The sequence below is a fragment of the Mus caroli genome, chromosome 13 (genome assembly GCF_900094665.2).
Source record: "Mus caroli chromosome 13, CAROLI_EIJ_v1.1, whole genome shotgun sequence".
Classification (NCBI taxonomy): Eukaryota; Metazoa; Chordata; class Mammalia; order Rodentia; family Muridae; genus Mus; species Mus caroli.
This window is the reverse complement of record NC_034582.1, coordinates 91,307,509-91,320,709: the sequence shown is the minus strand read 5'-3', so window position 1 is coordinate 91,320,709 and position 13,201 is coordinate 91,307,509. Positions and strand designations below refer to the sequence as shown.

General features: G+C 44.0%; 1 pseudogene; it reads left to right on the top strand.

Annotated features, from left to right (window-relative positions):
• The first annotated feature begins 12,818 nt into the window (after positions 1-12,818).
• Positions 12,819-12,977, top strand: LOC115029175 (annotated as a pseudogene).
• Positions 12,978-13,201: the final 224 nt, after the last annotated feature.

Sequence of the window (13,201 nt, the reverse complement as noted above, 5' to 3'; positions counted from 1 at the left end):
CTATAATCTCCTATAGAATAAGTCAAATAAGCTCCCCTTTTCCCTAAAAATTTTTAGGGGGTCAGGTATTTTAACAGAGCAACAGAAATGAAACTAAACCAGTGTTCCCATGAATGTTCCTTTCCTTTAAGGTAGATTAGGATCTAATCCAGATTCTACATTCCATTTAGCCTTTCAGTAATGATCAATTATCAAGAGCTACAACTACAAGCAGCCCCTTCATGTCTCCTCCCTTTGGGTCGTCCCCAGGTGCTGTCGAGCCCATGGAGAGCAAGTGAATTCCCAGGGCTTAGCTCTTCCCAACACTCTTTTTATTCTAGCATCTGCACTGTTTGATAACAGCTGCAGATGCCAATTGAAACTCAGTCTTCACATATCCCGTGTGGAAAGACCTCTTCCTTCTTCCTTCGCAGGCCTGTGTGCACACCTGCACTCACTAATGGTCCTGGCAGTAGCAAGGCCTTCGGATAACTAGGACACGGTTATGATTTATCTCCGAGGATTATCGTGTGAATACAGCATTCAGGTAAGACAGGAGCAGCTGAACTTGTATGTGTGAATGCCCTCTCTCCAAAGAGTTCCCACGCCCGATGGCTTTCAGATATGGAAGTGTTTAAACACATCACATCTGACTTTCCCGTCCAAAGAAGTGATATGGAAACTTGCAGCACTTTCTCCTCCCCCTCTGTTAGCCTGCGAATTTTCTTTCAGGCCACCTTTCCTTGAGAAGAAGTCTAATTTTGCAGTGTCTGAAACCACTAACCAGCTTGCCCACTTATCTTAACTCCCAGTCCATATCCACAAGGAACAGGACTATACCTGAGCCGTCCTGCAAGGTGAAAACATTTTTTTTTTTTTTTTTTGGTTAAACATGCTTCTTGGAGTATTGACTCACCTCTGGATCATCCGTGGTCTTATTGGAGAGATTGAAGTCTAATAAACCGATCTCTGCAGATTCTAGAGATCAGTGGTTAACACATTAGCCCTTCTAGTCTCTGTGATTTTCAGGGATGTCTCTCTCTCTGATTCTGATACCTGAAAATAACTCAATAAATAGTTCAAAAGAATGTTTATTCTAGAAATGTGTAATATTCTAGAAAGAGAATCAGCTGAGGGAGCACTAAAGTCAAGATCCAAGAGAACTAAAATATCCCAAGTCTGTCAATAGGCAGGTTAGGTGCTCAGGTGCCACCAAGAGCCCTTTGCCTGTCTTAAGTATTACTGACAGCCCAGTCAGGCTCTCAGGTTTCTGGACTGTGACCCAGCAGGACCCCCACTGTGTCTTATATCTTCAAATATACAATTTCCAAAGACTTGAGCACTATTCGTAGACAGCTCCTTTCCTTCCAGCATCCTGTCAGCTCCTACCTGCATCTTCCAAAGGTCACATCTACCTTATACAAGACAGGAAAATCACCTTCAAAGCCCTAGCTCAGGTTTATTGAGGACTTTAAGCCCTTCAAAATACTGTCACACTTGTTCATTCCCTGGCCTTGGGAGAGAGGACAGAAATGTACACCAAGTATCCGTGTGATCTGCAGGATGGAGAAGTGCTTCCAACGAGGCACCTCCCTGCACGATGTTATGCATCTTCCTGGAAACAATCTAGTTGCTAGACTTCTGTCCCCAGTTCTTCTCAGATGGGACACTACGAGCCCCCTGGGGTTTGTGATCTCTCCTTCATTGGCTTTAAAATGTTCCACTGGCAAGACACTTCAAAACCTAATTCATTCTAGGGTCCTCAACACCTTTCTGGAATTCAGAAATTTAAGCTGAGGTTCCAACAGGAGATGCATGCCGTGGCCAGCCAGGAAATTGAAGAATCTGTTAATTATTTTTCTTATTGCTATGAACACCTTGACAAGAAGCAACTTAATGGAGGGAGGGTTTGTTTTCCTTTACAGTTTGAGACGGGACATAGTCCATATGACAATGAAGGAATGGCCAAGGGTTGTGTTGCTTCTACAGTCTGGAAACCGGGAGGAAAGGGTGCTGGTGCCCAGTCCACTTTTTCCGTTGTATTCTGTCTGGGGCTCCAGCCTACAGCAATGGCACATTAACAGTCAGTGTGGGTCTTTCCATCTTTTAACGTTTTCAGTTAAACCTTCCTAGGACACCCTTAGATATATTCAGAATTGTATTGCCTTGGTGGTTCTAAAACAAGTCAAGTTGATGATGAAAATTAACAAGGGGAATAGGGCCTACCAGCTTTCCAAATGCCACAGAGGTAACACTCCTGTGGACATTTGGTTTTCTTGTCTTAGTGTTTTGGTTTGTGTTTTGAGTCTTGAAAGAGTGAAAAGTGCCTGTCTTAACCAAGAGTCATTTAGAAGGCTGTACCAAGGCCCCTGTGCTGATGGGGGAATCTTATACATCTGAATTCTGGTGGTCCTAACTCCCCAAAATCAGCTGCAGGGTCCTGATTAATGAGGTCCTTTAGTTTGTGAAGTCAATTATGTCATAGACCATTAATTATCCAACACCTCTGTCAATTCTGTGTCACCATGTGCCTTTGTATTATAACTAGCCAGAGCTATTATACTGTGTGTAAAATAAATAACAATAAATCATTTAAATTTTCTGAGAGAATGATAAATTAGTGACATTACCTGGATTCCAAAAAGATTCTCCCTCAATTAGGCAGCTGAACAGCACTGGAATTAAGGGAGATAGAAAATCAGAGCTCAAACATATATTGCTGTCACATTAACTCGTTAGAGAATTTCCCAATGCCTGTCTAGCATCTCTGCTTAAGAGTTTCCAATGGATCCCTGATTTTCCAAGACCTCCCAACACCTGAGACCCACTTACCTCAGCTCCTCCCAGCAGTATCGAAAGGCCCTCAGGGGTGAGGGTAGTGCCACGGATTTAGTTTCCAGAAGGTCGTCCCCCTCATGTGGTTTACACGTGTTCATAATGACATCCTTGGAGTGTGTCAGCCAGTACCATCTGGGGCGCCTGGAGGAGTGTCTGGGAGAGGGTGACAACTCAATCTTAGGCCAGAGGATGAGGAAACATATTGGGTGATTGCAGTTTCCATTTAGGCAGAGGGAGTCTGGCAGGAGGATGTCCACATCTGCTAAATCCATTACAAAGACTCTGCTCATCATGAATATTACAATAAGACTAGCTAGCCATCAATCTGGCTCAAATCAGCACCGCTCTTTTTTGGTCATTATTTTCTCTCTGGCTTCATTCAGCCTGCTCCTAATAGCATGTTGGGGGAGTGTCAGTCTTTCACTGGAGCACCTGGTTACTTATCTGCCTATTTATGTTGGAAAAGTTGAACTAGGCCCCTTGATATTGAGTTGACAGGCTCTGGAAATGACAAAGACCTGATAGTGCCTGGGAGCTGAAATTGCTGAGGAAAACGACACGTGTCCTGAATTCAACACATCTGGCCTTTGTGGAACTTGATGTCTGGACCAGGGCTTCCTGGGCTTCTCTGTAAGAATTGCATTTGTTAAAACATCTTATATACTCTTAACTCCCAGAAATTCAGACTCAGTAGAAATATTGGGCAGGGAATGAGGACTTGACGATCATGTTTTGAGTAACACTAATTTATTGTTCTCCTAGAGCATGTTCCTTACTGCCCCAGCCTTGCTTCTCCTGAGACCCTGTAATAACTGAATTCCCAAGCTCCATCTAGACCCATTACATCCGAAACCTCTACTTTAGCATAGTCACTCTTTGTACCCTGAACCACGAGGTACAGGAGTCTGTATCACTAATCCAGTGCTTGACACAAAATTGACTCTTATGGTTTCAGAAGTCTCTCTGGGTCAAATGCTTTGGATCTGAGCCTCCAAAGAGGTACTTCATTTGATTCAAATTCATTTACATGGTCATCTCTCTGTGATGTGATCTGGGGTTTTCTGAAGAGGCTGCATCTCTGTGAAAGATCTTGCAGAGATGATGTTGGCTCACGAAGAACATGGTGCCTATTACAGGTCAAGAGCCAATATTTATCTTGGATTGTCTGTCACCACTTTTGCCATTTGCACCGACTTCTGTATCTGACCTAAAATTCCCTTGATTTTCCATTACAGTTCTTGGACTATGTCTCTACCCTTGTCATCCCAAGAAACAACACATTCCTAATGCTAGGAACGTTATACAGTCAACATATGCGTAGATTTCTTGATAGAGCTCATCTACACACCCATGCATTAAAAAAAAAAAAACTCTTATTCAGGCCTTTTTCTTTACTGTGACCCTAAGTTTATATAATCCTTGTAAGGTAGAACTAGCCATTTCGGGCAACTTGAATCTGTATTCCTAAGTTATTCTCCCTCACACTGGGTCAAAATGAACTGTTCTCCTATCTCCTTATTGCAGAATTGGTATTTTACATGAATGGGGCTGTCTATGTCTTTTATTCACCTCAGTAGCCATGCATTGAAATGTGCACACACAATATCCTGCAGTAGGCTAGAACACAGGAAGCATCCATCACTTGACATTATATTGCAAACACACATCATAAGATGACTATATGGTCCTTGCTTTGTTTGTAAAGAAAGGTATTGCCAGTTGTGGTGTGTGGTTATTTTGAAGTGTAAATTTACAAAACAGAAAGCCAGAGGATGACCTCAGATATGCAGTCTGACACCTTCTCCTCCCCCTTTCACAGTCTGATGTTACTATATTTATAGGAAAAGGATCTACAGTAAATAAGGCTTTGGCTCAGAATCCGTTGTTCCTTTCGGTTTTATCCCGTGTTTCCTTTGGAAAGTTTTGTTTCAGGAATGATGTAAACTCTCAATCAGGAGAACTCAGCAAACAAGAAAAATCCCACTTGAAGACCATAACTAATTTAGTCATCAGCCTTCCCAAGTGAAGTACATTATCATTCTTTGGGCATTTTGAAGGACTATGCTTCTTTAAACCTTAATACCTCACTTAGAAATGCTTTCATTCTAGACAGATGGCTGTCACACAGGGGCAGACACTGGTCTTCTTTATACTCCTGGGGGTGGTGACAAGACCAACAGTATAGAAGAAACATTTTTTAGTTGCCCACTGGGATGCACTACAGGCAAAAGCCGCACAGGTTTCACTGGGAGTTGGTTAGATAATGGACTCTCACCCTTACCGCCTAGGTCAGGCTCTGCAGTGATGTCTATACACACACACCTGGAGGAGTACAGGGCATGTTTGAGAAGCCAAGCCCTCACTGGTACCTGGAAGGAGACTGTTGCCTGGCCAGTAAGGGGCAGAACAATACCTGAGGGTGAAAAACCATGACGATGAGTACCATCGGTCCAGGAAAACAGAGAGTGGTGAAAAGGAGGCTGGAGCAGGAACAGGAGTGGAAAGAGAAGAAATGAAGCCTTTAAACAGACGGCTAATCACACCAATCCCTGGACCCACTGATGGCATTTCTTCTAGGCTCCATCCCACAGTTACCTGGCAACCGCTATAAAAAAAAAGGCTACTTGTCCCCTCCTCACTCTCTTGCTCTCTTCTCTTGCCTTCTTCAGTCATCTGTCCCTTCTCTCTCCATTCCCCTCCCCCTCTCACTCCATGTGCTCATGGCTGGCCTCTCCTCCCCTCTCCCCTATCCCCCCCTCCCCACCTCTCTCCCGTCCTCCCTCTCCCCTCTCACCCCCCCTGACTTTTTCTGCCTCTACTACCCCCTCAACTCCCCTCCCCATGCTCTGAATAAACTCTATTCTATACAAACCACTATGTGGCTGGTCCATCAGGGGGAAGAGATGCCTCAGCATAGCCCTGAAGAGGTGCTTCCACCAAACATATCCCTGGCTCCTTTTTCTTTTAATTAAAACACAGCACTCACTGCTAGGAGGATCCAGGCACAAGAGAATGAACCTTAAATACCTTGTTGTTATCTATTGAAACAATGAATTTTTGAATTTCTAGTAATCTCATACTGGGGTGTGAGGGAAGGGAAAGACCCAATCTGGGTGCCAACCAGAGAAAGAATTTGCCTCTTAGGAAAATATTTCACACAGTTCTGACACCTTAGGTCATCTTGGTCCATAGACCAGGCCTTGTGGGTCACTGAAAGGCAGGGCCACACCTTAACTGGGGCTGCTTAGTTATGCATACTTCTTTCCCTCTACTTAAACTAAACCTCATGTCAGTACACTTCTGATGGACCTGGGGGTCACCAAAGGGCACCCCTTTATTTGTTGTTCTTCCTGATGTAGCCACATTGGCTAAATCTTTCTCTGCTCATTTCACTATCATTGAGTTTTTATCTGGTATTTGATGGGTAAGTGGCTGAGCCTAGCATGTTGAGATAGCTCCGGCCAGGCTTTCACCACAAAGTCTCCAGGAATGGGTCCAGTGAGATAGCTTAGTAGGTGAAGGTGCTTGCCACCAAGCCCGATGACCTGAGTTTGATCTACAGATAAAAAGAGAGACTAGATTTCTAAAAGTTGTCAACTGAATTCTACACGTGCACCATGGCATGTTCATGGTCACATGAACTATCAGCCGATCAATCAGTCGATAAATATTGTCAACATAATTCCTCAGTAGTAGAATCTCCATTCAAGAGCAAACCAAGGCACCTGGTGAATTTCACATAGAACACCCCCCACCCCCAACGCCCGTTGGATAGTCTCAGGCATGTTTATGCCTGCGCTTCCTTGAGACACTGAATATGAGGCAGAGAATGGAGGCTGAGATCTTAAAAGAAGGGCTTAGAACAATTTCTTGGTAGGGGAAAAGCTAAGTACTGCTTGTTAAGTCTAGGAATTCCACCCCCCTCCCTCAGGTCTGGGCCAGAAGTAAACTGCAATGGACTCTTAATTAACATGGACCATTCTTGGATCCTCCTTTCTCTGACGCACAGCACAGCCTTCCCAAGTACGATGAGCATCGTCTCAGACCAGAGCGAATGACTTGTCTTATTTAACTGGGGCCTCATTAATGTTTTACCCATCCAGTTCTAGGTGCACCCCATACAAGGACGGCATCACTACTGTGTCTCCGATAGAACTCTGTTCTCTATATGTGGAAGAAAGCCCCACACAGTGAATGCTCCAAAATTGCACCCTGAAAAAAAAAGCTGTGGAGAAGGCAGGATGTATGAACACGACATTTAGTGAAGAATCGGAAGACTCACAGAGGCTCAATAAATCTAAGACCCTGAGATCATTTACCTAGGAATTTTCCCAACACAGCTCATAACTCAACAAGCTCTGATGTCATCATGCATTCTTATTGGAGTAAAATTATCCATGCTCACAACAATGGCTGAGTTACAGTGAAGGTTGAAATGACTCAGTCTTTGGAGTGAAGGCAACAAGAAATATGAACCATACCAGTAGGATACTTATATCAAAAGTGGTGAAGATGAATACTTCATAAGTGAAGTCTGAGCATAATTTACTATACATAACGGAAAGTGCTTACCGTCTACTGATATCACTATACCGAGAAAACAAGACTTCATTACACTTCATAAGCAATTACCTACTGCAAACCCCAGTCAATTTACTTTAGTGATGAGTATATGTTCCTAATTAGCTGTAACACTCATCTGAACATTAACAAAATTCTTTTCTGGAAAAATTACAGGCTGGTGTTATATGTTAACAAGGACATTTTCCTTCTGTACATAGCTATCAGGGCAAACAGAAGACCTCTGGAAGCATCCACCAGATAGTAAACAAATGTAAACACCACGTGAAGAAAGCTAAGCAAAGGAATGAGAAACACGTGTGCAGTTACCATCAGCAGAGTCGGCCGGTTGTCCACCGAGGTTTTCACATGACACTGCATTAACATGGGTGTTCACAACATGAGGCAAAACTTTGCATGCTTTGTGCAGCCTATGTGCGCAATACACTTTTTGAAAAATGTCTTTTGGGTTCCAGAGATGACTTGGTGGATAAAGTGCTGGCTGTACAAGTGTGAAGACAGACCCGAGTTGGAGTCCCCAGATTTTGTAAAGCTGGGAGAGAGAGCACACATCTGTAATCCTCGATGGGAGATGGAAAGCAGAGACAGAAGAGTCTCCAGAAGTTTGTAGGTTGGCTGGCCTGGCTTATACAGTGCCCACCAAGAATAATCAAGATACTCTGTACTATAAGGATGAGGGGGAGGGAGGAAGAGTACCCGAGGTTGTCCTCTGACTCCACCATCCTACCATGGCATGTACATGCCCCCTCCAGACACTCATACATGCACAGACATGTGCATGCACACACACACACACACACACACACCCCACCATCATCATCATCATCTCCTTTTTAAGTATAAATTTCCTGAGAACTAAGAACACCATCTATGAACAAATATGTAAGCTGTCGCTTGGGGGCTGAAGGTGAGCTATATCTAGATGGAGGGAGATATGTGTATTTCTGTCAAGATGACCTCACAGCATTATTTATAACATAATTTGGAAATCAAGCTGTTTCAGCACGAGTGCCACCAAAAGCAGTGTTGCATATTCCAGGACAATTACATGGTGCTGAGGTATATTTCCACAAGATGCCTGCCAGGCTGGCATTGGGTCCAAGCACCGACTAAAACTGTGCATAATATGCAGTTTGAAATGACTAATTTCTCTAGACAAAAATGACTCAAAAATTGACTTCAGGGCAGAAGTGTATCCAGAGGGAAGGATCTTTCAATTCTCAATAAAAGACTCAGAGGACCATCCTCGTATTGAACAAGCAGGCAGTCTGCTGCCCAAAGAAACATGACATGTGAGTGATGGCAGCACAGACTGCTGTGCCCCTGATCCCTAGGCTGGAGCTGGGTGTGGCACAGGCCTCATCCCATATATAAGCCCTAACCCATAATAGCTAAATGAAGCAGAAGCAGGAGGACAGACAAAGGAAACCTCGCAGTTCTTACAACAGCTGGACCGACATGCCGAGTTTTATGTACGATTACAGTATGAGTCTTTGAATATTAAAACCCCACCAGATGCCTGGATAAGTCTTTATGGCTACTCAGAGAATTTTACGTTTGATAAGAGGGCTACTCCACCCAAGACGGGGCAGAAGTAGGGAAACTCGAAACTTTAGTGAGATGGGCAAGAAGCCAAATGTCAGCCGTTTCTCCACCTTTCCCATACGGCGGCAGGAGGCATTTCACACCGCTTTCCCTAATTTCTATAAATCTCCTAAATGATAGGAGTCCTCCGCATGCCAAAAGACATATAATATGGACATCAAAATAGATGTCGAGCTTGCTGTATGACAAGAACCAGACTTCAGCAGCTGAAGAGAGCAAGGCAGCCCTGGCCTTGGTTCAGCACCCACAGTGGTGCTAGCCAGAACCTTTCCTGGTCTTTCTGAGTATTTTCTTCTTATTTCATTCTTGAATCACATTTGTTCCATATTTGTTTACTCCCCAAGAACTCTGGACCATCTCAATAGCCTCTTCCTATTCGCACCCCTCACCACCTCCCCCCACCCACCCACCCATCACCTGCAGCCTGGCTGTGTCCTCCAGCCAGCTGAGGCTACAGAACATTAGGACTCAGGAATTCATTGATCCTTTCAATAAATATTTAGTGAGTGCCAGATATGGACCAGGACTTGTTTCAGACACCGGTATACTATAATGGATGAAGAGTCTCTGCACACACAGAGAGGCTGACAAGACTATGCAACTTGTCAGGTGGTGGTGAACAATAGAGTCTATCAGAGACTATGTGGGATGAAGCGCAAGATATGAGGAAGGAATTTCTACTAAGCAGCCAGTGCAAAGGCCCTGGGGTGCTGATTTCTCTTACTCTGTTTTCTCAAGGACAAGCAAGGAAGAGACCAGAATAGACTAAGAGCATCCTCTGTTCAACCTCCTGTACCAATAAAAAGGAAAAGAGGCAGGAGGGAAGAGGCTGACAAAGCAGAGACCAGTGGTCCTTAGGAGAAACAGCCAGAGTGCAGGCTGCAAACCTTCAGTTGCATCCTACTCAAAGCTGAACATTATCCGAGGTTTGAATCCAGCATTGTCTGACTTATGCTGATTCCGGTTTATCCCAGTTCCTCACAAAGCAGTGGTTCTCTACCTGACCACTTACCATAAAAAATATATATATTTTCATTGCTACTTCATAACTGTAATTTTGCTACTGTTATGAATTGCTATCGAAATACCTGTGTTTTCCGATGTTCCTCAGGCAACCTGACCCCAAAGGGGGCATGACCCACAGGTTGAGAACCAGTGTGCAGTGACTTCCCTGCTGACAGGGGAACAAGCAGCAAGGTGTCTCCAGTCTTAACAAGGGCAGGGGTCATGGCTGAAAGGAGCAGGGAGACCCAGAGTTTATTGACCCAGGTACTAAGGGTGAGAAAAGTGTAGGGGCGCTTCATGTCTGGGGTTAGAGGGCTTGCATTGTAACTGCAAATGTGGCGGAGACATTACACACCTCAGTAAGACAATAGTACCTACCACGGACAACTGACAACCCATTTAATACAATCTTCTCTGTACCCCATATCAATACAGGACAGGGTGACTGGAACCAGGGCCTGTTAGACTGGAGGTGTCTGGGCTACATCCGAACCAGTTGTTCTGGAACTTTCCTAGGAGACTTGGCCCTTCTAAGTTTCTATCATATAGTGTTTTATTCTGAGATAAGTCTTAATGTGGCGGGGGTATAACTTTAATCTTTTTCAAAACCTATTTTTAATGATGGTTCTTAAATGCTTTAACTTTCCCTGTAGCCCACCACCCACCAGAGGGAGTGGAAAAGAAAGGATACAGGGGAAGTGGATCTGTTTAGAAAGGTTTTTTTGGAGCGACCTTTATCCACTCACAAATACTTCATAGATACACCAGCAGTCCAGTTCAGTAGAGTTGGGATAGCAAACAAGAATCAACAGAGATGGTACTACCCAGCAGAGACAGCCAGGCCTCATCTTGGGCTCAACTCAGCAGGAGAGATGTCAGGAGAAGTTCTCAGCTGTGACTCTCTTCTATAAGAGAAGATCAATGAAGACTCAAGACCCACAAGCATTGCATAACTCACTCTATAAGCAAGACTTGCTTCCTCTCTGTCACTGTCCATCAAGTCCCTTTTTTTCATTATACTTTTTTTTAAAAAAAAGATTTATTTATTATTATATCTAAGTACACTGTAGCTGTCTTCAGATGCACCAGAAGAGGACATCAGATCTCATTATGGATGGTTGTGAGCCACCATGTGGTTGCTGAGATTTGAACTCAGGACCTTTGGAAGAGCAGTTGGTGCTCTTAACCACTGAGCCATCTCTCCAGCCCCATCAAGTCCTTTTTATGCTCTCTCCAAACATCACATGTCTTCTGCTGGTCCTCAGCAAGTGCATCTGTCTCAGCTGACATCACTCTGCCAATCCGACCAAGTCCAAGGAATCGACAAGAAGCTGCAGCACACCACCAGGAGTTTTTTGGTGTGTTTCTCCCTATGGCGTCCCAACAAATGCAGCTCAACTATGCAATGTAAGGCGGGCCAATATGTGCAGGTCCTTAGCACAAAATCCTTCATCACGTATCCTTTCATGTCCTTGCTTTAGCAGAGCATCCTTTCACCTGTGCTCCCCCTTCAGCTAAACGTTCCTTCACATGTTTGCCCCAGAAAAACACCATCCAAATGACTTTCCAAAGTACCCTTAAGTTTCCACTTCATAGAGGCTGGCTTTGAACTCCTCATTTTCCTGCCTCTACCCCTCATAATTGTTATAATTATTACTTTGAATGGTGTGTGTGTGTGTGTTTAGGTAGGTACATAGGAGAATAATCCCAGGAATGTCATTTGTCTCCTTTAAGACAAGGTCTCTCACTGGTTTGGAAATCACCAGTTAGGTTAGACTGACTGAGACTCCTGTGTCTTTCCAGAAATTATAACTGTATCACCATGCCCAACATCCCACCCCCCACCCCTTTTTGGTGTTTTGAGACAGGTTCTCCTTAAATAGCTCTGGCTATGGCCTGGAATTCACTATGTAGAACATGCTGACCTTGAACCCACAGAGATCTGCTTGCCTCTGCCTCCCAAATGCTGGGATTAAAGGTATGCACCACCATGGTTCTTCATGACTGGCATTTTTAATGTAGGCCCTGAGTATAGAACTTGTCTCCCCATTTTTAAGGCATATGAAACCACTTCCCCCACCCCACCCCAGCATCTCATCATGTAATTTTTTTAATGGGTGGCTTTTTCCTGGGGCTATTTTATTTTGTTTTTAATGAAAATAGAACTATATCAGCTACTTCTCTCCCTTTTCTCTTCCAGCCCATCTCTGCTACCTACTTCCCTTTGTTCCCTTCTCATTCCCCTCAACTCTCACATTGTAGCTTTTTATTCTTTGACTATTATTATTATTATTATTATTATTATTGTGTGTGTGTGTGTGTATGCGTGTGCTCAGACATCAGATTAAGCCAATAGAAAATCTTTATTAACGGCCCCTGACTACTCTGGGTGTTTGGGATCCCAGTGTAGCCTTGAACCTTTCTCAGGTTTGATATACTTCAGTTAACTAGAAGCCCAAAGTGGAACTACAGAAGCCAAAAGGCAAAGTTAGAACATTTGAAGAGTTTCCCAGAACCATCAGAACGTGGTGGTTTGAATGTGCTTGGCCTAGGGAGTGGCACTATTTGGAGATGTGGCCTTGTAGTAGGTGTGTCCTTATTGAAAGAAGTGTGTCACTATGAGTGTGAGCTTTAAGACCCTTGTCCTAGCTGCCAGGAAGCTAGTCTTCTGTTTGCCTATAGAATTCTCAGCTCCTTCTCTAACTTCGTCCCTACCTGGACACTGCCTTGCTTCCTGACATGATGATAGTGAACTGAACCTGTAAGCCAGCCCCAATTCAATGCTATCCCCTATAAGAATTCTTGATCACATCGCTTCTCGGCCTTTTGGCTAAGATCAAGTGAAGAATTCTTGATCACACTGTGTCTTCACAGCAATTTAAACTTAACTAAGACGAAGTACTAAGACAATGGACTTTGATGGATTTAGCCTGTGCTTTAATTTTGACACGTGGTATAGTCTACTTGCTATTTTATAACCTGAATGACACTTCCACTATGGAGTCAGCTGTGCTAAGGGCTCAGGGCCTACTAAGGCCTGGGGCCTGTTACACATGTGTGTGTATAGATGTATAGAAATACAATCTGATGAGCACCTTTGTGTTCTTTGTGGGCAGAGCACTCTGCATTGGAATCATCACTGCCAGGGGGTAACTCCCCTTCTCTTGTCAGTCATTAGCTGCCAGTGCTTCTT